This window comes from Balaenoptera borealis (genome assembly GCF_965194805.1).
Source record: "Balaenoptera borealis genome assembly, chromosome: 7".
Taxonomy (NCBI): Eukaryota; Metazoa; Chordata; class Mammalia; order Artiodactyla; family Balaenopteridae; genus Balaenoptera; species Balaenoptera borealis.
Window position 1 is genome coordinate 27,417,671 of NC_138864.1, and position 24,641 is coordinate 27,442,311.

A 24,641-nucleotide genomic window follows, 5' to 3' on the forward strand; every position below is an offset into this window, starting at 1 on the left:
GCAAGCTCCTTACACATTAGATTACTGTGCAAGTTACTGATTTTCTCTAGTTTCTTCCTGTGAAGTTGGGAATGAAATCCTCAGCATGGGAAAAGGAGGAAGGGGATCTAGAAATCTGATTTAGTTGTATGGTCTGGAAAGATTTTCAAAGATGGGGAAGGGAGGCTGGGTTTAGGTAGGAAAAAAGGAAGATGGAGAGTCACTGGTCACATACACCTTTTGTTCTTAGCGCTTCTATAATGCTCATTGGAGTGTGGGAAGGTTTGCTAATGTCATTGGGTGAGCTCAGCTAGTTCACTCATAGAGCCAGTGCTGACATGGCTCAAAAATGTAAAGTGGGTGACTTTTGTCCTCAGAGTATGACCAGCCTTCCCTTTAATGGCTCTTGTCACCTTGGTAGCACATTAATCTCTCAATTGCCTATTCTGGTACCCAGGAACACATTTTCTTACATGGCTCATTGAACTAATTTGTGCAGTAAATTTTCATGGAAAGCTTTCAGGGTGACAGGCTCTGTGCTAAACAAGGGTAAACTCACTAACGCTGGCAAAAAAAACTGAACCAAACCTCCAAGGGAATTTGTATTACAATGTGACAAACCCCTAGGTGACATTAAGGCAGTGGACTAGAATTCTCATTTGAGGTATCATCAAGAAAAGTAGAGTTGCCATTTTTAGGTTCAGTGATTTATATCATCTCTCTGATCCTACAGATTTCTTAACACTATAGCATACTATTGTGAAATAGATCTACAGTGTCTTCTGGCTTGTGGATTGGCATGCATACAAAACCAACATTACAGTTCATAACTGTTTTTTCCTGGTGACTCCAGACCTTGGTCTTTGTGACTTTAATCTAATCTCTGACTTAGCTTCCAACTCCCAGTATTTACATAACCATTTATTTTGTATGAGTCCTCCATGTTTCCCTTTGTTTTCGTCAAGGCCTTTAGGACTGAAGACCCAAAATTATTTGCTGTCCAAATGGTGAAATGTTGATAAACATTGAAGCTGGGGGATGGTCATACAAGGTCATTATACCTTTATTTCCACTTTTGAAAAGTTCAAGAGAAAGTTAAAAGACAAAGAAAACCATAATAGAAGTGATTTTCAGATATTGTGTATGGGAACCAGATGAGTATGAAATTGATGTTTAACTTTACAGGAAGAGAGAAGTTTAGAGAAAGACTCACAGGCCTAACTGTGCTACCTCTGTCTATCAAAAACCGCAAGGATTTTCTGCTTTAAGAAGTTTGTGTGCAATCAAGTCTTTATGTGAAAGACTATCAGTCTCTAATCGTTTCTAAGTTTCCTTGATGGAGTGGTGTCATTTAAATCTTGGTCAACAGGCCTTGGAATCTTAACTGCTAAATTCACCAACTTCTATGTTGTGGTCATTGTTGTTAACTTACATTTAAAATTATACAGGTCTGCATTTCTTTTTTAACATATCACTAACGTTAGGGACCAGATGTTTCCTCTAGATCAGGGTAGGGCTTCTTAGTTGCTTCCCTTGTTTTTCTTATAATATACATCTTCCACGAGGTTGTTTTAGAGACATTACAGTGTAGAGTCCTTGAGCTGGAAGCTTGGAATAGTGTCTCAGGGACAAGGAAGGAAGCTCTAAGAGAAAAATGTGGTGGAAAAGGAAGGGAAAAAAAAGGAAACGAGCACAGTGTATGGATATACCAGATGAAGCTAAGAAAAAAACATTCTCACAACTTGTTTAACTGTGATCTTAATGTAGAAGGAAAAAAAAAAAACCTTACGGGGAAACATTCCAATCTGCTTTCTTAGGTTACTTTAATATTCAGATAAACTTTTAATAATTTTCTTTTAAAATATGACTATTTCCATGGCTTAATATTCTCATTGTATCATTACATTTTATATTATATATCATTTAGTGGGAAAAACAAAATACTGACAATGTTGTTCACTATGCTTCTTTTGATGTAACTTTTGTTCCATGTGATCAAATAGAATATATGCACCATCAAAAGGCATTCAGTATTATACTGGCTACTACAAAACCAAGTTCCTCAGGTCCTGTAAGTTATTATCTTTCTCCACATTTTACAATTGCTAAAATTAACATTTAGAGAAGGTAAGTAGCCTATGCTCACACATCTCAAAGTTGGAGAATCATACTCCCATTATAAGCACTCCCAGATCTCCTGATTCAGAACTGTTTAATTTTCAAGGGATCCCATTAATGAAAAGCACTTTTGTTTCCTTTGACAATAAAAGAAACATAGCATTTAAAAATATATATTCCAGGTTTTTTTTCCCAGCTTTTCAAAAGTCTTCTACAGAAGATGTAAATGAATCGCAACCAGGTTGTCATTTGATTTTCAAATGTGTTGAATGGTTGAGTGCTGAATTTTATCTAATCTCATTGCAAGTGGTTACATAATGTTTTTGCCTAAAAAACTACATTATTTCTTAAGAACCTGTTAGAGTTAGAAACAGGATATTTCCAAAAGAAAAAAAAATGACAAGACAGTATCTTTTTTTTTTTTTTTTTTAAAGTAGATGCTATATTTTATGGATGAAGGCTAACTTAAAGTCTCATTGAAATTGTGATAAGGAATCACGTCACTAGGAAAAAACAGTCATTAAATTTTGTTTGTTTTGCATACATGCCAATTCACAACTCAAAGGAAACTGATTGGATTTATTTTGCTATCAAGTAACTTCATAGACATATACACAGTATATAAACAGATTCTTAAAATGCCTTTAAATACTCAAATATCTCTTTTGAAATGCATTTTAATAATAGATGATAAATGAATTCAGGAGACCTATCTAGACTTTATTTTTAACCCCCAAACTGTACACAAGCTGGTCATTTGAAGCACCATCCGAGTGTCGAGAAAGAAGACTGATTTTTCCAAGGTTCAAGAACCTCACTGAAAATATCCCACTCAGAAATCTGGCAAACCCTATTTGCCAATGGCATGAGCCTAAGCAAAGACCATAAGATAAAGCTGAGATCAATATTCCAGGCAAAGCACCTATGAACACCACATCCAGTGATGAAGCTTAAAGTTAAAATCAGAGAAGTATTCAGAGCTGGATGAGAGAATGTCATGAACACAGATTGGAAATGAGCAAACAGACTGGAAATGAGCAATGTCATGAACACAGATTGGAAAGGAGCAAACAGGTCTGAGTTTCACAGGCTGTCTGAGCTGAGCAGCAGAGTTCAGATGCCAATGATGCAGACTAATTTCTCCCATTTTCTGAATGGAAATCTATGCTAGTGATTAGATGCAGTGATTTAGCAAAATTCTCTTTGCTTTCTTCTGGGCTTTTTTTCCATCAGGAATAATAACCTATGTTCTCAATGAAGGCCTCAGACCCCCTAACTGCCCCCCCACCTCCACCCCACACACAAATCAGACCATTTAAACTGGAAGTAAAAGGAAAGAAATTACATTATTGCACGTTCAACAATTTCTTAACATCTGCCTGCTGGAAGGTTTGTGGCAGTTACATCAGGCATATCACATAAAGTTTATATTCAATAATTTCTAGTGTCTTCAGTCACTGAAAAATGCATGGTAGGTCCCCACTGAGTGTATTGCCACTCTCTGTGCTAGCTGTTGAAATATTATTTGGGGGAACATTAAAGAAAAAATATTCTCAAGTTTCAGAGTCATGATGTATCTCAGAACAAAAAGTCGCCCAAGGAAAAGTTGCAGGGATCCAGGGTTAAAAAACATACTAGTGATTCACATCCAATGCACAGCAGAATGAGCCATCATGGGAAGGATACATTAACACAACTGATAGGATCACAAAAAAATGGTTCCACGGTTCCATGGCTACAGTGGATCCATTTAGTTTTCAGACCTTTGACCTTTGCTCAAACGATGACCTAGTTAGTCATCTATGCTTTGGCCTTTATATTTTGTCTCTTTGGACTAACAGACATGTAGTAGATCTACAGTCATTCCATAAAGTTTCCCATTTATATCTGTGCACTTTCAAATATAATTTGACATGGCCTCCGTTCAGGCAGAATGATCACTGCTTCATTATGCCATTTTAGCCACCATCAGCAATTGTAGACAACACTGTCCTTTGAGTACTGTGTATAAGTTAGTCACTCTATCTATTTGTACATGAAAAGGCAAAAAAAAACATAAAGCAAATAACTTCTAGAAAAAAAGCAAAATAAAAACCTCATCAGAGATACATGAAATAAAGAACAGAAAGCTGTTATTGGTGTCATATACCCTGAAAGGTATCTTATCTACAAATGAAGAGGCAAAAGTTAAAACTGAATTTAGCTCATATCTTTCAGGAATGTATTACTGGAGTGCCAAAATTCGATAATAAACAAGTATGATCAGCAAACATACAGGCTTTCATTATCATCTAATAAAAGAGACTATTGTGATATGTTATGTAATTATTAAACAGTTACTTGACCTTTACCTCATACAAAAATATAAAAAATCCTCTTATATAGTATTATTATTAGGTCTTTAGGCTTTATGGCAAAACTGTTTCTCTTTCTTATACACTTATAGTTATGACTGATTTCTGGCTATTTGTTGAGTCTCCAGCTGAATCATGGACAGGACCAGTGATATGACCTGAACTCAGTAATAAGGTACATAGACTTCACCTGGCTATCCCTTATCTCCCTCTAGTAGTAAGTTGTTATAAACTATTTACTACAATAAAAATACTCTTTACATGTATGTAGGTGATACTCAGAAAATGGTGTGGCAAAGAATATTCAATTTATATGCTTAGAGTTCTAAGGTAAAAAACAGAAATTTGGTACTTGAATGCCAATATGTGATTAAGCAAATAGAATATCATGGAGAGTAATGGATCGCAAAATTTAGGATAATAATAACAGCAATATCAGGGCAAAAGGTAGTACAGGCATCTTGAATATCATTCTAATGTTCTTTATTACTGTCCTGAGATACTTATAATTTTCAAGGAGAATAATGGGAGTTAAAAATAGCAAAGCAAAAAAAAAAAAGGAAAGCAAAGGGAACATATGAGCCAAGATAATGCAGAGATTAAATTCTACCAACTTCTTTCATAAATCTTTGATATCTCCACAGTCCCTGAATGGATACTTTGGCCAAACATTGAACTGCTTCTGTGATCAGCAAACATACAGACTTTCTTTTCCTTTTTTTCCCCATTTAAAAATTATCTTCTACTTCTTGAGTTGGCAGAACTTCAGGCAAATTGATTGCCCATCTATTTTCTGCACACACCCCACACCTTTAAGGACCTCAGAATTTTTCTTAACATTGTGTGCCCTACCTAGAAGCCCTTTTTTTGCCTCTTCCACATGTTCAAATCCTACTCATTTTTCAAAGCTTAACATAATAACCTGCTATCTCTGCATTTCCTTATCTCTCTCTGAGGTCTCAAAGCAAATTAGTTATGCATATCTTATGATTGTAAAACTAGCTACCTATCTATTACTGTAAAGCAGTTTTTCCAACCACTGATTTAAAATATTCATGGATTAACAATGGTAAAGATGGTAAATGTGTCCATTTCAATTTCAATTTTAAAATCAATTTGAAATATAACTGTTTAAAAGAAGGAAAAAAAAACAGTTTGCGGTCTCAAACACTGTCAAATGAATACCCACTCAGTTTATCAAAACTGAACAATACCAGTTGAAAGGAAGAGCTTTAAACTCTATTCAGTTTTAAACTGCCATTATTCTTATTTTAAAAACTATTTTATAAATCATTGATTAAAGACATTGAGAGACCTAAGGGTATTGAAAACCAGAGGTGAAAGTAGAAGTAAGGAAGTTTGTATATCTGCAAATTTGCACCAACACCATCTTTATCAGGTTTGAAAAGTGCATTCAGGCAATTCACATTTCAGTAAAGAAGAAAGAGTTGTGTCTGGAAATTCAAGATCAGTAACCAAAGAAAATATATGTGTCACATATATTTAATCTTTTACTTGTTAGGTACAAAAGCAAGTCACATCCAAATAGTGTTATTGATGTAGTAGTGTTTTCATAAAGCAGCCTCTAACCTTCTTTCTTATCCCCTAATTAAGAAATTAAATAATAGAAATAAAAAAATAGTATGATAAAGGAAACATTTTTGTCCATATTTGATGACAAAAAATTGTTAAATTTCAGGTCGCCTTTCACTATATATTTGGTACTGAAACACAATACATTAAAACTTTAGTTTATGCATTAACAAATTAAGCTTCTTATTACTTATTTGGAGGGAAAATTTCCTTTTTTAGTAGAAAAAATCAAATTTAGTTTTCTATTATGGCTATATTAAAGAATACACAATCCTTAATAATTTCCTAATATAATTAGAAATCTGACTCTTCATATCATTAAAAATGAATAAAATTTTTTAACATGACAGGCTATAGATATAACTATGAAAATGGGTCACAGGTCTGAAAAGGTTTAGAAATGTTAGTTGATAAATAAAAATAATTAAAAACTGAATATAACAAATTAATACTTTACATTCACTTAGAAATGTGATATATAAATAAGTCAATAGATGAATAAATATATGAATTAGAAGGAGGGCAGAGCAAGATTTGATAGAGAAGAAATTGATTGTAAAGCCAGACAGACCTGGTTTGAATTTTTAAAACTGCCACTTATGAGCTATAGGTCCTTAGGAAAGATATCCCACCAAAAGTCTTTGAGCACAAGTTAATTATAAAATTAATAGATATGACAGTTCCAGTAATATACCTACCTAGGCAGTAGTCCTTATGCAAAGTTTTTATCCCATTCTTTTCTTGCTCTACTTTGAGTGTAGTTTCAGCCTGCATGTGGTATACACTTGGCTTCAACCTGTGTTGAAATGTTCAGGAGAAAGACACAAATCTTAGAAGTTAGTATTTCTTCCTAGCTTTCTTCTGTGTAATCCTCATTTATCCAAATTCAATTGCATTTTTTCCCACTGTTCTTTGATATCATCCATTACTTTCCTAGATGAGATGGAAAACTAAAAGACTAAGACTAATCTTTTAGTCTTCCATCTCATCTACCTTTTATAATACATTGTACCAAACTTTAAAAAAATTTATAAAATTCAATCTAATAAACAATAATCATTCATCTAATTAAGGGAGGGAATTAGATATTATCACCTAGATATTTTTCATAAGCTCAGATAATCTTCTTAATTTTCTCATGCCTAAACCTCAAAGTCAGCAGCACCATTCTAGTTTCTTCTGTTATATTTGGCTGGATAGATCTATGGATTGGCCAAGAGATAGTAGAAGTCTTAGTTCTCTCTGTTCTTCTCCATTATTTCCCACAAACATGTCTGAGAATGCTGTTCTAAAAAGAGGAAATGGATTGAAATTACATTTAAATGTTGACTATCAAATAACAAAATATATCTATAATGACTGGAATTTTAGGATCAAAAGTTTCATTAGAATAAGAACATATGTCTTAAAATTATGCAGTATGAGAGACTCTCCTGCTGGCTTTCAAGTAGTCATCTGCCATGTTTTGAGAGGATCACATATAGCTAGGACCTGAAGGCAGCCTCTAGTAGCTGTGGACAACACCTAGTCAACAGCAAGCAAGGAAGCGGGAATCTCAGTCCTACAACCACAAGGAGCTCACTTTCTCCAGCAAACATACGAGTGTAGAAGATGACCTCAAGCCTCAAATGAGAAAGTAGCCCAGCAGAAACCGTGTGAAACTGTGAGAAGAGAATTCAGCCCTCTATGCTCGAACTTTTTACATACAGAACTGTGAGATAATAAATGGGTGCTGCTTTAAGCCACTAAGTTTGTTATGAAGCAATAGAAAATTAATATGATAGGGTTTTTTGCTTTGTTTTGGTTTATTTTTTTGTTGCATTAATTCCCATTGTTTCTTATATCAAAACAAATAATCTGAAAGCTATTTGTGGGACTAAAGACTTTCCATTCCCCACAGAAATTCTTTCATGGAATTAAGGGTTCCATGTTAAATCTTAAACATTTTAGTTACAGGTTAATGACATAAATAAATATATAAAAATAGTTTATTCAACTAGTCAGCAAATATTTCTGGTATGCCTTCTATGTGTTGGGTACTCTTCTAAGCAATGTGGAATATGGCAGTGAACAAGACAGTGAAAATTCCCTGGCCCCAAGGACTTTACATCTTCATATAATATATATTAAAGATTTTAAAAATACCAAAGAAATACATGATAAAATCAAGTAGCATAATAAATGCAACAAAGTGGAGTTAGAAGATAGAGTATGATGAGAGATTGCTGTTTTAAATACATTGGACACTAGAGAGATAACATTTGAGCAGAGAAGCTGAATAAAGAGGGGGAACAGAACCAACACACAAATATCTGGGAGAAGAGGGTTTCAGGTCTAGGGAATAGCCGGTGGAAGGTCCAGAGGTAGGATGTATTTTGGCGTGTTCCAGAAAGGCCAGTATGGTGTGAGCAGAGTGAATGAAGTAGAACATAGTAAGAGTTAAAGATGGAGGAGAGGTCAATGGCCAACCATATGAGGTCTTTTAGATTCTGAACCTTTGAAGATATTTTCTACTTCTGAGCCTTTTGTTAGAACTCTTTGACGACACTGTCCATTTTAATGTATATCTCTTTTAAAGATCTAGTAATCAAGTTATCTCAAAATTTGGTTCATGAAGAAATTTGATGCCTTCTGAAGGACTGCTAAGTTTTCTTTTATGATGAGAGTTTTAAAACACATAACAGTACCCTCGTGGTCATGGCTGCCAGGAGACACCAAGCTTGGGCTTGAGTGAACTAATGTTCCTCAGCTAAGGTTTTGGGGTAAACTCATCTCCGCTCCTTCACGATTTTTTTTATTTGTCTCACATCTTCATTAATTTTCTGTTGTTTATTGTTGCTTTAAATACCTTTTGGAAATAGGTATAATACAAAAAAGACCAAATCTGCCAATCAGAGATCTTTCTTTCTAAAACTATGATTCACATGACATCCATTTATTAAACAATTGGTTAGTATTTAGAGACTATGGATTAAATTAAATGAATAAGCCCTCGATTCCATTAAAGAGATAAATTTGTATGCTAAGTATAATAAAATAAGATTTAAATTTACAGGGAATTAAAGTCTCATATATAACACTATGGGAGGTCAGTTCATGAAGACCTTTTGTTGGCTAAGGGGAATTGAAGAAGAAATCACAGACAGGAGGTGCTTAAAGGAAGACTCCTGCTGAATATGGTAAGACTCATTATACACTGAACAATACTAAATGGTGCCATTCACATTGTATATGTGATATTATATATATATGTGATGTATTATATATGATATAATATATGTACATATATAATGGCAATTTTCTTGTAGGGTACTTCAAAGTATTTTGAAGAAGTGGTTCCTTTCATTTGCACAAAGTAACCACATAGGCCAGTAGTAGCACAAACAGTAATTTTTAAACATGAAAGTATCCATTAATTCCAGTTCAATTTGTCTGGGATGAAGAATGAACATGTTATGTTTTTTAAAGCTTTCAGTGTCCACATCATGTTAAGGATCATTGAATTTGGAGAGTAACATTTAGGTAGAGAATTGAAAATTCTAGATAGAGGAAATATTTAAAGCAGTGGAAAATGCAAGAAAAAATGCAGAGAATATTTCATTGAAGAATAGACTTCATGCAGGAATAGGAATAATAGTTGAGAAACTTCCGTACTGGTCTAAGGAGTTTAAAGTTCATTCTCTAGGAAGTGGGTACTATTAATGTTTTATTTTAAATAAGTAAATCATAAAATCAAATTTGGGTTTTAGAAAGATTACCCTGAAAGCAGTGAGAGGGATAAATGAGAGGGGAGTATTTCTGCATGCAGAAAAATCAATCAGGTGACCATGACAATGGTTAAAGGTAGGTGGTGATTGAAACCTGACTTAGGTAGAGGCAGTGAAAATAAAACACAGGAGACAAATGGAAAATATATGGTGAGGTTAGAGTTGTTAGGAATTGGCAGATGATTGGGTGTATGGGGAACAGTTTTAGGCTGGGTAACAGGAGGTATGGTGATGTAATTGTACAGAGATGAAGAACATAGACGTAGAGGTAGGAAAGGGGAGATGTGTTTAAGGCAGTGGGGTAGAGATGTGCACGGAAGGTTGACGTGCAGTTATATCACAGTGGGTCAATCAAAACATGGTGTTTAAGAGCTTAAGACCTGGAGCCATGGAGATCTGGGCCCAAATCCAGCTACTCGGAGCACTGTAACAGTGAAGTAAGTTATTTAACTTTACTAAACTTTCATTTAAATGTGTAAAATGGTAAATATTAGTTTTATATCCAGAATTTTAAAAAAATTTGTTAATAGAGACACTTTAGTAGTGTATAGAGAATTCTCAAAAATGCTAAGTAAATTTACTATTACGGTAGAATTTAGGGGTAAAAAATAGATTTGGGGATTAACTGTGCAGAGGTGCTAAATCGAGCCCATAGAGTAGTATACATTGCCCAGGAAGAGAAGATACAGGAAGAAAAGAGAATGGATAGGACTAGAACATAGAAGATACCTATTTTTAGAATGCAGATAGAGCAAGGGGAACACAAAAATGGACAGGGGGAAAAAAATGGACAGGGAAAGGACAATCAAGAGCATGGGTATGAAGAATTTATGCAGAAACAGAGGAATCCTATTTGAAGTATGATCTAAGGGCTGGAAATCTTGGTTCTAGAGCTTTGTTAGTACGTTTTGATTGGCCTCAGTATCCTCCTACTTAATCTTCCCCTGTCTCTCCCAAAGATAACAGAGCTACAGCACACTAGATAGTGTTTTGTACAATTGCTCACCAAAAAAGTACATAAAAACTGTCTGATTATTAGCTGATTATCATGTGATAACATCAAAACAAAATTTCATAAACAGAAAGTGCTACAACATGTAAGTAATAATTATAAAAAAACCAAAGCTCTGTGTCTGATTTAAAAACCAGTGGGACATCTGCTTGGTTGCTACCATAATTGGCCACCAGCCTGTTGTTTTGTTGTGCTAGAAGGACTTTATGTCCTGTGGATATTATTTGCTCTTGGTCCAGGGGGACTCAAGTTTCCATTAGATTACAAGCTCTATACACAGAGCCAGATGTGTGCAAGACTCTTGCACAATTTCTAAGTCACTTAAAATTTTTTTGCTTTTAGTATTAGGTTCATTCAGTTTCCTTTGGTCCTTCCTCCATGAGAACTAATCATCTCCCTGGACTTCCAGTCTCTAAGATGTCACTTGTGTTGTGAATCTCCCTGCCACAGTCTTGTGAAAGCTTTGTAGGATAACCCAAATGAAAAAGATAAATTGACGTTGCAATAAGCGTTCACTCCTGTTCACATTGTACTCAGTTCCACTCAGTCACTCATTCATTTATATAATCTGTCATTCAAGAAATGTTGTTTCAGCACCAGCTGAAATATGCCAGTCATTGAGCTAGACGTGTTCTCATATGTTAACTGAAGAATAAGTGTTCATGTTAGGGTGTAGAATAATTTCTAGAATAGCTTCAATTTAAACAGTTTATCAATTATTCTTCTTCCCCTTTCCTCACATACCACAACAGCAAACTCCGTTGATCTTACCTTCTAAATATTTCACAAATCCAGGTTTTTTCCTCCATTTTTTTCAATCATTTTAGGACGTTACCATTAAAGTCAGTAATAGTTGCCTTGTGGTTTCCCCACATCCATCCTTACTTCTCTTTAATCCATTTACCATGAAGCTATCAGAGAGCTTGTTTTTAAATGTTATTCAGATCCAATCATGTACTTCTCTTGATTAAAATTTTTCAAAGGCTTCCCGTTGTTCTTAGGATAAATCCCTACAAATCCCTGTGACATCTGGTTCTTCCCCAACTCTTCTGCCTCATCTCATATTACTCTTCCCTGTCCTCTTTCATCCAGTCACATTGGTCTTCTACCATGCTCCTTCCTGACCATGGCAGCCTCCTTAGAGTTGCTGGACCCCTACCTTTGAATGTTTTCCTAATTCTTTGCCACTTAAAAGTAACTCATTTTTAGATATTTGTGCGTGTGTGTGTGTATGATATATATGATATACATATAAATATATTATATGTCAATATTTATATATGGTTGAACTAAATGGTAAATAAAGGGCCAAAGTTAATGCTCTCAAGTATCTTATTGTTTAGACAAGCAGTATTTAAGACATCTTAATATATTATAATAAACTGAGATAAACAAGGATAAATTTTGAAGGAATTTACACTGTGATAAGCTGAGAGGTCAGAGAGACTTCCCTAATATATCTATATATAGGCTTCCCTATATAATATGTATATTTATATACATAAACAATCAATATCTGCATATAGCCATATAGATATATACACACATACATATAAACAAATGCATACAATATATAGATGTATACATATATGCACATGTATATACATATATAAACAAATACATACAATGTATATATACATATATGCACACATATATATACATTCAAATGTATATGTATATTACGGAAAACTCTCTGATCTTTTAGCTTAGCTTATCACAATAAAACTTTCCTTCATTATTTATCCCACTTTATGATAATACATTATGATTTGTGAAATACTGCTTGCCTCCCTTCACTAAACAATAAGATGCTGAGAGCACAAACTTTGGCCCTTTATTCACCATTTTTTCTCAAAAGAGTAACACAATACCATACACATAAACAGAATCTCAATGTGTTTTGCTGTTGGATGGATGAATGATTAAATGATCAACCATCCACCTTAGAAGGGAAGAATGTTGCTTTGGAGCTATAATATTTCATTGCAAATTATTTTAATTAATTTTTATTGGAGTATCCTTCACACTGCAAATTATTGGTAAGGCTTTTACAACTAATGAAGATGACATTGGAAGGGAGAAAAAAAATAAAGATATACAACTGAGCAATAATTTTAGACTTCAAAGACTTAAGAGGACTACTCCATTAGATCATTTTTAATAGTATAGATTTCCATCAATCCTCATTACTTTTGTTTTTTTAAAAAATATTTATTTCTTTCTTTTTGGCTGCGTTGGGTCTTCGTTGCTGCACGCGGGCTTTCTCTAGTTGCCTCGAGTGGGGTCTATTCGTCGTTGCAGTGTGCGGGCTTCTCATTGCAGTGGCTTCTCTTGTTGTGGAGCACGGGCTCTAGGTGTGCGGGCTTCAGTAGTTGTGGCATGTGGGCTCAGTAGTTGTGGCTCGTGGGCTCCAGAGCACAGGCTCAGTAGTTGTGACCCACAGGCTTAGTTCCTCCGCGGCATGTGGGATCTTCCCAGACCAGGGCTTGAACCCATGTCCCCTGCATTGGCAGGTGGATTCTTAACCACTGCAACACCAGGGAAGTCCCAATCCTCATTACTTTGGATGACAAACATAAAGCCAGCATTCACCTCTAAAGTCAGCTTTGAGAGGAAATGGTGGTAAAACCTTTACCTCAGGCTGATGTTTGGAATAAAGACATTTCACACACGTATAGATTTGAGGAGAGCAAGGTAAGCAGAGAAGATTAATATTAAGACTTTTTCTCCATTGTATATTCTTTCTTCCTTTGTCACAGATTAGGTGAGTCAGAGGAAAACAAATATCGTATATTAACACATATATGTGGAACCTAGAAAAAATGGTACAGATGAACTTATTTGCAGGAATAGAGACGCAGACATAGAGAATGGACATATGGACATGGAGGGGGGTAAGGGTGGTGGGATGAATTGGGAGATTGGAATTGACATACATACACTACCATGTGAAAAACAGATAGCTAATGGGAACCTGCTGTATAGCACAGGGAGCTCAGCTCGGTGCTCTGTGGTGACCTAGATGGGGGGGATGTGGGAAGGTGGGAGGTCCAAGAGGGAGTGGATATATGTATACATATAGCTGATTCACTTTGTTGTACAGCAGAAACTAAACACAATATTGTAAAGCAACTATACCCCAATTTTTTAATGAAAAGACTTTTCCCCAGCTTTTCTGCAAGAAAATGGTCTTTACAAAGAATGTTTGAGTGAAATTATTTATTCCATGCTAACATGGGACAGCAAACAGACAAACAGAAAAGCCTAGAAAGAAGGGTGTGTTACTAGAATCAGTGAAAAATTAGTCCTCAAAATGTCTTTCAGATCCTAAATATATACTTTACACAAGCTGATGATAATCCAAGGGTGTTTTTCAAATGTGTTTTTCCTAAAAACAAGTTAGCAAGGTTCACATGTTAAAATATATTGGTGAATATTCTCATTGTTTTCAAGTGTGTACAGGGGTTTATGCCAAAATCTCCTGACTAAGGCCACAACCATTCCTTCCCTGTTATGTTACAGAGCCAGGGACTCAAGAACAGATTGCCGTTAACACTTATACAGTGGACAAGAATATAAACACAGGGGTGAATCACTGATTTAAAACTTGAATTTTTCTGAAGGGAATTTTTTTTTTTTTTTTTTTGGCTGCGTTGGGTCTTCGTTGCTGCACGCGGGATTTTCTCTAGTTGCGGCAAGCAGGGGCTACTCTTCATTGTGGTGCGTGGGCTTCTCATTGCGGTGGCTTCTCTTTGTTGCAGAGCATGGGCTCTAGGCGCGTGGGCTTCAGTAGTTGTGGCACGCGGGCTCAGTAGTTGTGGATTGCGGGCTCTAGAGTGCAGGCTCAGTAGTTGTGGCACACAGGCTTAGTTGCTCCGTGGCATGTGAGATCTTCCCGGACCAGGGCTCGAACCCGTGTCCCCTGCCTTGGCAGGCAGATTCTTAACCACTGCACCACCAGGGAAGTCCTGAAGGGAATTTTTTTAAAGCATCATATTATTAATTGAAAAGGCCTAAACACGTTCAGCAGGACATAGTACTTAGGGATGAAGTCATTGCTGTTAATAGTATTTGATGAAGCACCCTGGATGGTGCCGGTCGGATGGAGAAGAGGTATCTGCAAGAGAGATGGCACCCTGAGGGCGTCAGGGAAACAGGATCTGGGGGCTGGGGCACTGGGAAGGACAGAAAATATGATTGTGACTACTGCCACTGTAACCATGATGCTATGTGTATGGATGGATTAAATTGATTGCTGTTCTGAGAAAAAAATTTCACATAGCAATGGGACATTTCGCAATAATGTCTTGTAAAGAACATACTATCAACAGCTGGCAAAAGCTGCTGTTAGCAGCAGGACTGTTGGTTCAACTTTCATGCCTTACAGTTTATGGCACTCATTGTGCAACAAAAACTGGGAGAGGCTTTGATTTTGCCTAGTTTAATACTTTAGGTTCATAAACACTTGAAAGGCAACCAATTTGGGGTGAAAAAGTCCTAGGTTTAATTAACATCCTGTGATGAAATGTTTAATTTTGAAGATAGTTGCTGAAGAATGACGATTCTTTGGTTGAAGAGGGTCAGAGGTCTTGTCGGAGTTAGTTACCCCAGAGCCCAGATATTTTTTAGCTCAATCCACCACTATTCTTCCCTCTCCCTCACCGCCCACGCTTCAGAAGTCAATGCCAGCAGGGAGTGAAAAATTTAATGATAATGAATATATAACTCATAGAAAGGAAATTCCACACTTCCTATTCTTATTTATCGGACATAATCCATATTCAAAGATAATGGTGCGTTGGGTGTGGGCATGCTATGATACTTACTATGATTCATAGAAAGTATGCGTGGTCCTGAGTTCACTGAATTTGTGGTTTGTCCTTTGTCCTCTTTGATAAAACATTTTGTTTAACAAGTTCCTAGTTCAAGTAATAGAAAAACTTTTTATACATATAGAACATTTTTTTTTTTCCTATAAGGAAAGGGGTCACGTTCTATGATAGATGAGAACCTGGCCTTCCCTCTCATGCCAAAATCTCTCTGATCTCCTGACCTCACCAGCTGACTCCTTGCCAACTGGATGTCACTCCCCTATGCCAGTTATCCAACCTCCGACTGCCAAACATGATATTAATGGCTGAGAAGGGGCCATGAGACTGACCCTCAAGGCTCTGGTAGGTCAAACTCTGCTTATGCAAACTGACAAGGACAAGTTGAAAAAAGTAAGTGCAAGAGATGAGAAATATCTCTGGTTGTAAGGTTGTGCCTTACAGATCTTCTGTCTTTTCCTTGTATTAGGGACATAATGCTTCTGGGGATTTCCTGGTGTCATAGCAATACTCCATAGGGACCATTTCTGTACTTTTCCTAACTTTGTTTGAAAAAAATTAAAGCAGCCTTGACATTCATTACTCATAGGATGGTTACTCTGACATAGATAAAGTGTGGATGAAATTCATTTTTAACCCGTAACTATATTTTAGGGTGGGAAAGAAACATGCTTTCAGTCAAAACTGTATGAGTTAGACTCTCATATGAACTACTTATTAGCCATGTGTCCATTGTCAATATTTATCCTTTTGAGTTTGTTTTCTTTTCCGTAAACATTTGGACCTAAAAACATTAACTTGATTTGAAAGGATATTTGGGGATTAGGAAAAGAGAATGAGATTATACAATACCTAATTTAGCAAAGTGCCAAGCATGTAGACAGTGCTCAATGCATGGGATCTATTATCAAGATATGAAAATACCAGGTTTGGTAATTTGAAAAAAGTCATTCTCTTTCCTGGGATGATAGATAATATAGTAGGTAAGATCAGCTTCATTTAGAAAGTGGTAACTCCAAAATCCATCATTCTTCTCTAATGCCATTCTGTAAAGACAATATTAACTGAAAATAACTAATACCTCAAAATCTCAGGAAAGCAGCATGACTTTTCTAGTTTCTCTAGTCATATTGTTCTAATATATTATTATAGATCCTTAATGTATGAATCCCAGGAGGTGACTTATTGTTAGAAATCTTGCCATTATAGCTTCAGGGTAATAACTTTAATCATAGAGTCTGCTCAGGCTGAGGGTAGAGCCTTATTCATATGCTTACCAACAGGACTAAGCAAAATTCAATTTAAATCTACTACATTATACACCTATACCAAAAGATTAACTTAAAAACGAAGCACCCTGGCAATGCATGACACTTTCTGCCTTGTTAATTGAGGCAAACCAAAATGGACCAAATTACTACTTAAACCATGTAGGATAAAAAATACTAGAAAGTTTACCAAATAGATATTCACGTTTCAGGGACTCATCTGCAAAATTTCCCCACAAAAGTTTGTTGAATAAATATTTAATATTCACTATTATGTTTCTTTCATACTCAATCAAGCAAGGAAAATTCAAACCTGTCTCTATACTATCACAACAAATGCTAATCATAGAGGGAAGCAAATTGATTGTTTAAGATTGATTATCTGAATTCCCATGTTTCATAAGCAAAGCAGTTATCTGTTAAGGGGCATAACAGGTTTTAAAAGAAAAAGGATTAAGGGTTTTATTTTCCTCACCTGAGGCACAAAATGAGTAAGATTTTTTTCAAGTTAATTTTCATTTCATCTGGCTCAGGTGTCAGGGATCTATATTTATCTCGGTTTAGGCATGCGTCCGAAGCGCTGGAAGTCTCAGGATGTCAATGGCTTTCACATGTCAGGATAACCTTAAAGACAGAGGAATGGTCAAGACCCTGAGCCTCATTTCTGAGTTCTCAGCTGCTGTGCTGTGGAAATCATGTGTTTATTTTCTGCGTCTCCTCCTACAACAGTCACTCTGAAGCCAGTTTTAAGATCCTACATCTGGGCAAGCAAGCTCCTCTAGAAGTTGGTGAGCACAATTATTTGTTTAGGGGTGTGGCTATAAATGTCTTTGTGGTTGATGGACTATCATCTAGTAAATATTAGTAATTGTTATTTCTAACTCCTTAAGAAGATAAATATTAACTGGTATAATAATTTAGTTTATGATGCTTCTTTTAACAGAGTTATAAACTTTCAACTAAATGGATAGACTTAACACAAATTTTTCATTTCCACTAGTCTCTCAGTTCATCCTATGAAATTTCCATTTGCATATATTCATACCTTTTGTTTAGAAAGTATCAGAAGCTTGAACTAATTATTTTAAAAAGGACAATTTTAGTGGAAATTTTTCTTCCTTCAGATTCTCTTAGTTGATCTGGCATGTCCTAATCTAAACTGATTTCTTATTTTATTTAAATTTCTGTACATCTTCTTTTAAAATTGTTACTCTTTTGAAAAGGATGCTCTAAAATTCTGACCAATTCAATTTTTTGCTTCCAAACTGGAAAAACATTTTTTAAATGAGACTAGAAGTTGAATGGCCTGTGTTCATGGGAGAGAAAAATGCTTTTTGGTGTGTTGTCAAGACTGATAATTTAAAAGACTCAACCCTCTTTACAAACTGACTCCTAGAAGGAAAAAAAAAATCATTCCATACGTAAGCTTATCGATCACTAGTGATCATAGAAATTGTATTGACTGTGGGCACCAGATATTTGAGGGGAGGGGGTTTTGTTACATAGCAGAATTTTTGTTACATGGTATGTTTCATACAATGGCTATATAAGACCAGGAAACACTTCAAAGAATGATAATGACTTACTCAGACAGGAAACTTAAGGATATACTTATTTAGAGACAAAATTAAGTGCTGATACCAAAAAAAGCAGTTCCCTCTGACTCTCTATGCTATGCTACAAAGTCTGAGAATGAATTGGACAGGTTTCTTTACCTTTAAAGGTCATTTCCTTTTATTCTTTGGAGAATGGTTTCTTGGAGCTGTGCTGAAGTCAGGGGAAAGCATTCTAGACTGATACTTATAAAAGTATTAACTTCTTGTTCACTTCCTGTGAGAGAATTCAGAACTCGGGATCAGATGAAGAGAAATAGGCAACCTGTCTTGTTCTCAGGTATACCTGACTAAGTGATGGAAGTGGGATTTGTGGGGCAATATATGAGACTCCTGCAATCCTGACAAGGGGAAAGGAGAGATATTTTCAGATGAGGTACAACACAAACTGTAACTATTTGGAATCAGATCCTTTTGTAAAGGACAATCAGGACTTTGCAATGAACTGTTCTGAGAGTTTCAGAAAGAAAACAAACACCTGAGGATAATAAAACGATTTTCACCTGGGAAAAGGAGGTTAGCTCCTGAACTCAGAAGAATCGTTAGGAAAAAAAAAAGAAAAGAAAAAGGAAAAAGCAAAAGGCTTTAAAGTGCTAACAAATTAGTGGCAAAGACCACGTAAGACTGCAGAGTGGACCAATCAAATGAAAGAATATGTTTTTCTTAGAGCGAAAAAATACATAGTAATATATTGCTGTTGATGTGACTAGGGCTAGTTTTGCTTTTAGCACAGATTGCTGATTGAGATGACTAATTAAGGAATTTAATAGTCTTAGTATTTACAAACGAAGCGTCACAGTTGAATTCTTTCAAAAAATTCATAAAATTTTGAAATGAAAAAGAAATGCTTTAAAATGAAAAGTGTTTTTTATTGGTCAGTTGTTTATATGTTTTTGATGCTTTTGGATGAAAATTGAAAAGTGTGTCGCCACTTTACTACAACCTAAAAGATCTGGAGTAAGAAGCAGGGCGTTGCTGGTGGAGGAGTGATGCTATTTCCATATCAGGTTCCTGGAATCCGAAATAATGCCTAATCCAAAATGATTCTCTCAATCGCAAACAATGAATTGTCAGGAAAAGGAAATAGTCTAAAGCTAGCTTAAGTGCACAGGGAATAAAAAAAGAAATATAGTTTAGTAAATAGTTGTGCTGTTTCGTGTGTTTTATGTTGAAGTATATAGATATTGGCTAAGCCACTGGAAACTTTTTTCCATTACAAAGGGCAGTTAGTAGGTATGCCAGTGATTCCACAATGAACTTTCTAGCCATTTCTTTATGGAGAAGGTTAAGGTGAATTCTGCTTTGTGTCTTCTGACAAATTTAGTCCTGTGGAGAATAAATAACACTTTTAAATTGGTGCTTGATAGGACACTGTTAATAGTTTAAGATGTTTTGAAATATACCCAGAGACCTTTGTCACACAAACACTAGCATCTGAAGGAGGAAATGACAGAAAATTGGCAAACATTCTGGAGGGGACATAGCAGACAGCTTGGCTACTTTCATCAAGGTCTCCAGAGTGTGCTCAAATAGAAAAGCATTGTTCACCCTTCAGTGTTTGTGAAGTTTAAAAGTGGAATGAGAACAGTTTTAAGAATGATTAGTTTGATCTCTTAATGTTGTTTTTTTTCTTATTAAATCTTCCAAACTTATTTCTCCCACTTTAATTTTTAGGAAATCAGAAAGGATATTAGTAGTCATGAGAACGCAGTCTTACTGAAATTCATTTGGAGGCTCGCTTTGTTCTATGTGGAACTTCATCATTACTCTATTTGAAATGTAACAGATGCTATTGTAAGGGGTCTTTCTTGTGTCTCACTCTAGGAAGCTTTAGAAATGAAGTAATAAAAGGTTATTCAGTACAATGGGCCCAAAGCATGGACCCCTAAACACGTCTTGTCAGAGCAGGCATACATTTTAATAAGTGGGATCTTTTCTACAAGTATTCTTACTTTAAGACAGAACCCTAAAACAGCAAAAAGCTATTTTGTTTGGATACATAATGGAGTCACTATCTTTCAGATACACTTATTCACTGATGCATTTGTTGAAAAATATTTATGAGCACTTACTGTGTGTCAGACAATGTTGTAGGCTACAGAGAACATTATTAGAAATCTTATTGTGCTGGACACTTATAAGGATCCAGGATCTTTTTTTCAGGTGGTGGTTCTACATTTTGTTTATATGGAATGAAACTTTTTGATGAAAATTAAAAAAGAAAAAGTTAAGTTAGTAATTGATGAAGACAGAAGTTGAATTCTGTGGATACTTTCCCACCACTGCCCACAAACAGACCCCTTAAGCAGCGGTCAGTCTCCTGAAGAAAATAGGCCATTTTTAAGTGACTTAAAAATAATGCTATATGTACAGGAGGAGTTGAAGGAAGATACCGGGCAGAGTTAGCTTCTTGCCATTGCCTTTCCAAATGCATAATTGACTCTTAAAATTCTAAGTAACTAACATACAGCACATGGAAATACCTCCAGAAAAAAAGAACTGCACTGTGCACTAGGAAGCCTTAGGTTTCATAGCTTCCTAAATTTATTTCTGGTTGAACTATTTTTGTCTGAAATGGGGAACATATATAATCTAAATTGTAGCTGAGTCTCTTGGTTAGGGGGAAGACCTCTAGTTTGCATGGAAACCTCTAGTTGATATGAGCCCCATCCTTTTAAGAGCTGCTTGGTCAAAAGTCACATGCAAGCAGACAGGTAGACAGGCAATTAGAATGCAAGAGAACGTGAGCTGTGATAAGGGCAATGCTCAGTGATAAGGGCTCTGTTTGGTGATAAGGGCTCTGTTCACAGAACTTTGCTATTAGGTAGAGTCTACACTTCCTGCTGTGCTTGTAAGCTCAGGAGTCATTTGTAACTTAGTATCAGCAATATCCAATGCCGGACACACAGTAAGCACTCAATAGACAGATTGTATCCATTTATTCAAAAATAGGTCTAAATCTTTTTTTAAATTAATTTTTATTGGCGTATAGTTGCTTTAACAATGTTGTGTTAGTTTCTGCTGTACAGCAAAGTGAATCAGTTGTACGTATACATATAGTCGTTCTTTTTTAGATTTCCTTCCCATTTAGGTCCCCAGAGATCATTGAGTATGGTTCCCTGTGTTACACAGTAGGTTCTCATTAGTTATCTATTTTATACATAGTAGTGTATATATGTCAACTAGGTCTAAATCTTTTCTAACCCAAAATGTTCACCTTCCAGTGAGGTCTATCAATAGAATTTTAAGAATTTTTAGTCATTTAAAATAATTTAAAATCTGGTTTTTTTTTACCCATCTCTTATGCTTAGCACTTTTTAAAATATCCAAATTGACATAAATCTCTACTATAAAGTAATACATAGATGTGTGCAGTTTTTTGAGTGAGAAATTCTCAGGTAGGTAGTTTCATAGACAATCACCATCACTAGCACCAACCCCGCCTTTCCCAGCATGTCTGTTTTTGTTTTTGTTTTTTTTTGGTGGAGGGGGGTGTATAGGGCAATCATCTATTAAAATGATAGGGTAGATCATCTATTAAAATTAATTATAAAATTTAACAGAGAAACATTCGATATTTCACATTACACTAAGTATGTAAACTCACAGACAGGGATAATTTCTCAGTGAGTCAAGTCTATGAAGCTCATTCAATCTCAGCTAATGCCACTGCAGCTTTAGTCCTTTTCCCCAATCTACATGGAAAGCTTAGATGCGCTTGCTTGTGTGTTCAGTCTCTTAGATGTCTTCACTACATGTACCAAGTTTCTGGCTAAAGCCAGAGAAGAGCTCTTTGCTCAGTTGTTCCACTCTGGGTCCAATGGTCCTCTTTAAGATTTGCTAACAGGCAACGAATAGATTTTGATTTCTCTACTTCTTACTTGTTGGGAAACCACAGTACGTATAGTAGTTGTTCTTTGCTAGCCTGATCACACATGCCTCCAAAACCCTCCCTTGGGGTGGATGTAGAAGCCAGTGGGTAGTAGAGATGCAGACATCATTATCTGTTCTCTTCCTCAGTTCATTGGTCAGAGTTCCTTCCAGACCTTGTTGAGGGTTTCTTTGCCTCCAGTTAGCCAACCTTCTGTGTTTTGCATTCTTATACTGCAGTCCTATTACAGTATTTCAGCAAAATTCTATGTTTTACCAGACGAAGTCAGGAAAAACAGGATTAGGCAAGGAAAAAAGTAAATTCTAATACTGAGAGGCAAGCAGAAAGGAAGCTTACTATAATGACTCCTGCTATCTTCTCTACCCCATTAATATTCCTCCTGAGTATGAAAGATGACATTTTGTTTTCTTTCTCACATCTCCCATGCAGAACTCTGTACATAGTAACAGCAAGAGCATTTCTGAAGCTGCAATCCTATAGAGTAAAGAAAAGCCATTGAAACCATCTGAATGGGCTTTTGTGAGAAGAAAACTTGGTTAATAATTATTTACCATGGCAGAGCAGCAGCTATGAAGCTTGGCTTTTTTCTGCGGCTTAAGGCTAGAAGTCAACTTTTAGCAGGTCTCCCGACGTTCACATTTGTTCATGGCAAAAGCTGCAAACATTGGAAGTGGGAATAGTTCTTGGCACAATCTTAAACCAAGATCCACTCATTTTTATAAGTGAGGACTCTGAGGCGCATAGAAGTGAAGTGAGCTTTTATGTCCTGGCCTAGCCATTGGATTGTCATTCTCGTTTCCCTTTCTGCAGTTTTTCTAGGTACCCCCTTCCCATCAACACCAACATCTAGTTTTTACGGTTTCAACCTATAACCTAGATGTTGAAGAGACCCAAATCTACTTTTCATGACCCCAGTCTCTTCCCTGGGCTTTAAAGAGTTTTATTTTAGTTGCTAGTCTTTTTTTTTTTTTAATTAATTTATTTTTTTAAATTTTTGGCCGTGATGGGTCTTCGTTTCTGTGCGAGGGCTTTCTCTAGTTGCGGCAAGCGGGGGCCACTCTTCATCGCGGTGCGCGGGCCTCTCACTATCGCGGCCTCTCTTGTTGTGGAGCACAGGCTCCAGACGCGCAGGCTCAGTAGTTGTGGCTCACGGGCCCAGTTGCTCCGCGGCATGTGGGATCTTCCCAGACCAGGGCTCGAACCCGTGTCCCCTGCATTGGCAGGCAGACTCTCAACCACTGCGCCACCAGGGAAGCCCTTCCCTGGGCTTTAGACTCATCTATTTATGTGCCTGCTGGTCAAGTTCTAGGCATGGATGCCCTCCTCTTGAGCTGAAAGTATCTAACCTCTTTCAACACATAACCTTGTTACTCTGTTCTGATTCATGTTGTGCATTTTATGCTCAAAATTAAATTGTAAACAAACCCAAGAGTGGTGTGTTTCTTACTCTGCTTGAATCTCTTGTAATGTTCAGTAAAATATGTGCACATGCATGTACTGCAAATACTTTTAAATAAATAGGATGGGTTAAATTAAAAGAGCTAATTATAACCTACTGGTGGGCTCAGGGCACTCTGATAATAATTATGCAAAATGCCTAGTATTCAATGAGAGGCAGTGTAAATTATTGGTTGAGATGCACTCGCAGCTAGATTGAAAAGGTTTGAAACTTGGGATCTGCCACTTTCCAGCTCTGTGACCTTGGGCAAAATAGTAAACCTCTTTGTGTCTCTGCTTCCTTGTCTGTTAAATAAGAGTAATAAAAGTACCGTCTTCATGGGTCAGTAGTTCAAAATAAACAAGTGACTATACGTAAAATACTTACACAAGTGCCTTGCACAGGTGTTATAGAAAGGTTAACTATTATTATTTAATTCTCACAGTAATTTAAAATAGGCAGTGTTACCCTCACATAAGACTGAGTAAACAGACTCACAGAGATTAAGATACTGGCCCAGGGTCCTGCAGCTAGTTTTTGAAAATGCTAGATCGAACTATCCTCTGCCCCCACCCAAATCTCTTTATTTCTTCTCCATTCTTTCCTTTTATCTTGTTACTCCAAGCCTGAAACCTAGAATCCATTTTTGATTTTTTACCTCTCTACCTAGCTCATTACTCACCAAAGCTTAGCTCTTCATGCTACCTTCTAAATACCTCCTCATCTCTACTAAATATCTCTGAAATCTTTCCCAATGTCTTCTTCCTCAACCACTGCA

At 36.2% G+C, this 24,641-nt stretch overlaps 1 protein-coding gene across 3 annotated transcripts in view; it reads left to right on the forward strand.

Annotated features, from left to right (window-relative positions):
• Positions 1-24,641, forward strand: part of LOC309632155 (platelet glycoprotein 4) — a 200,930-nt gene that overhangs the window by 16,746 nt on the left and 159,543 nt on the right. The window contains exon 1 of one of the 3 annotated variants that reach the window (XM_082399382.1): positions 9,122-9,223. The exons of 1 other annotated variant lie outside the window; for it this stretch is intronic. The gene's annotated coding sequence lies outside the window, so the exon portion shown is untranslated. Of the gene's footprint in view, positions 1-9,121; positions 9,224-17,690; positions 17,709-24,641 lie in introns of those variants that run through there. One more of the 3 variants, XM_082399387.1, reaches the window with a different exon arrangement.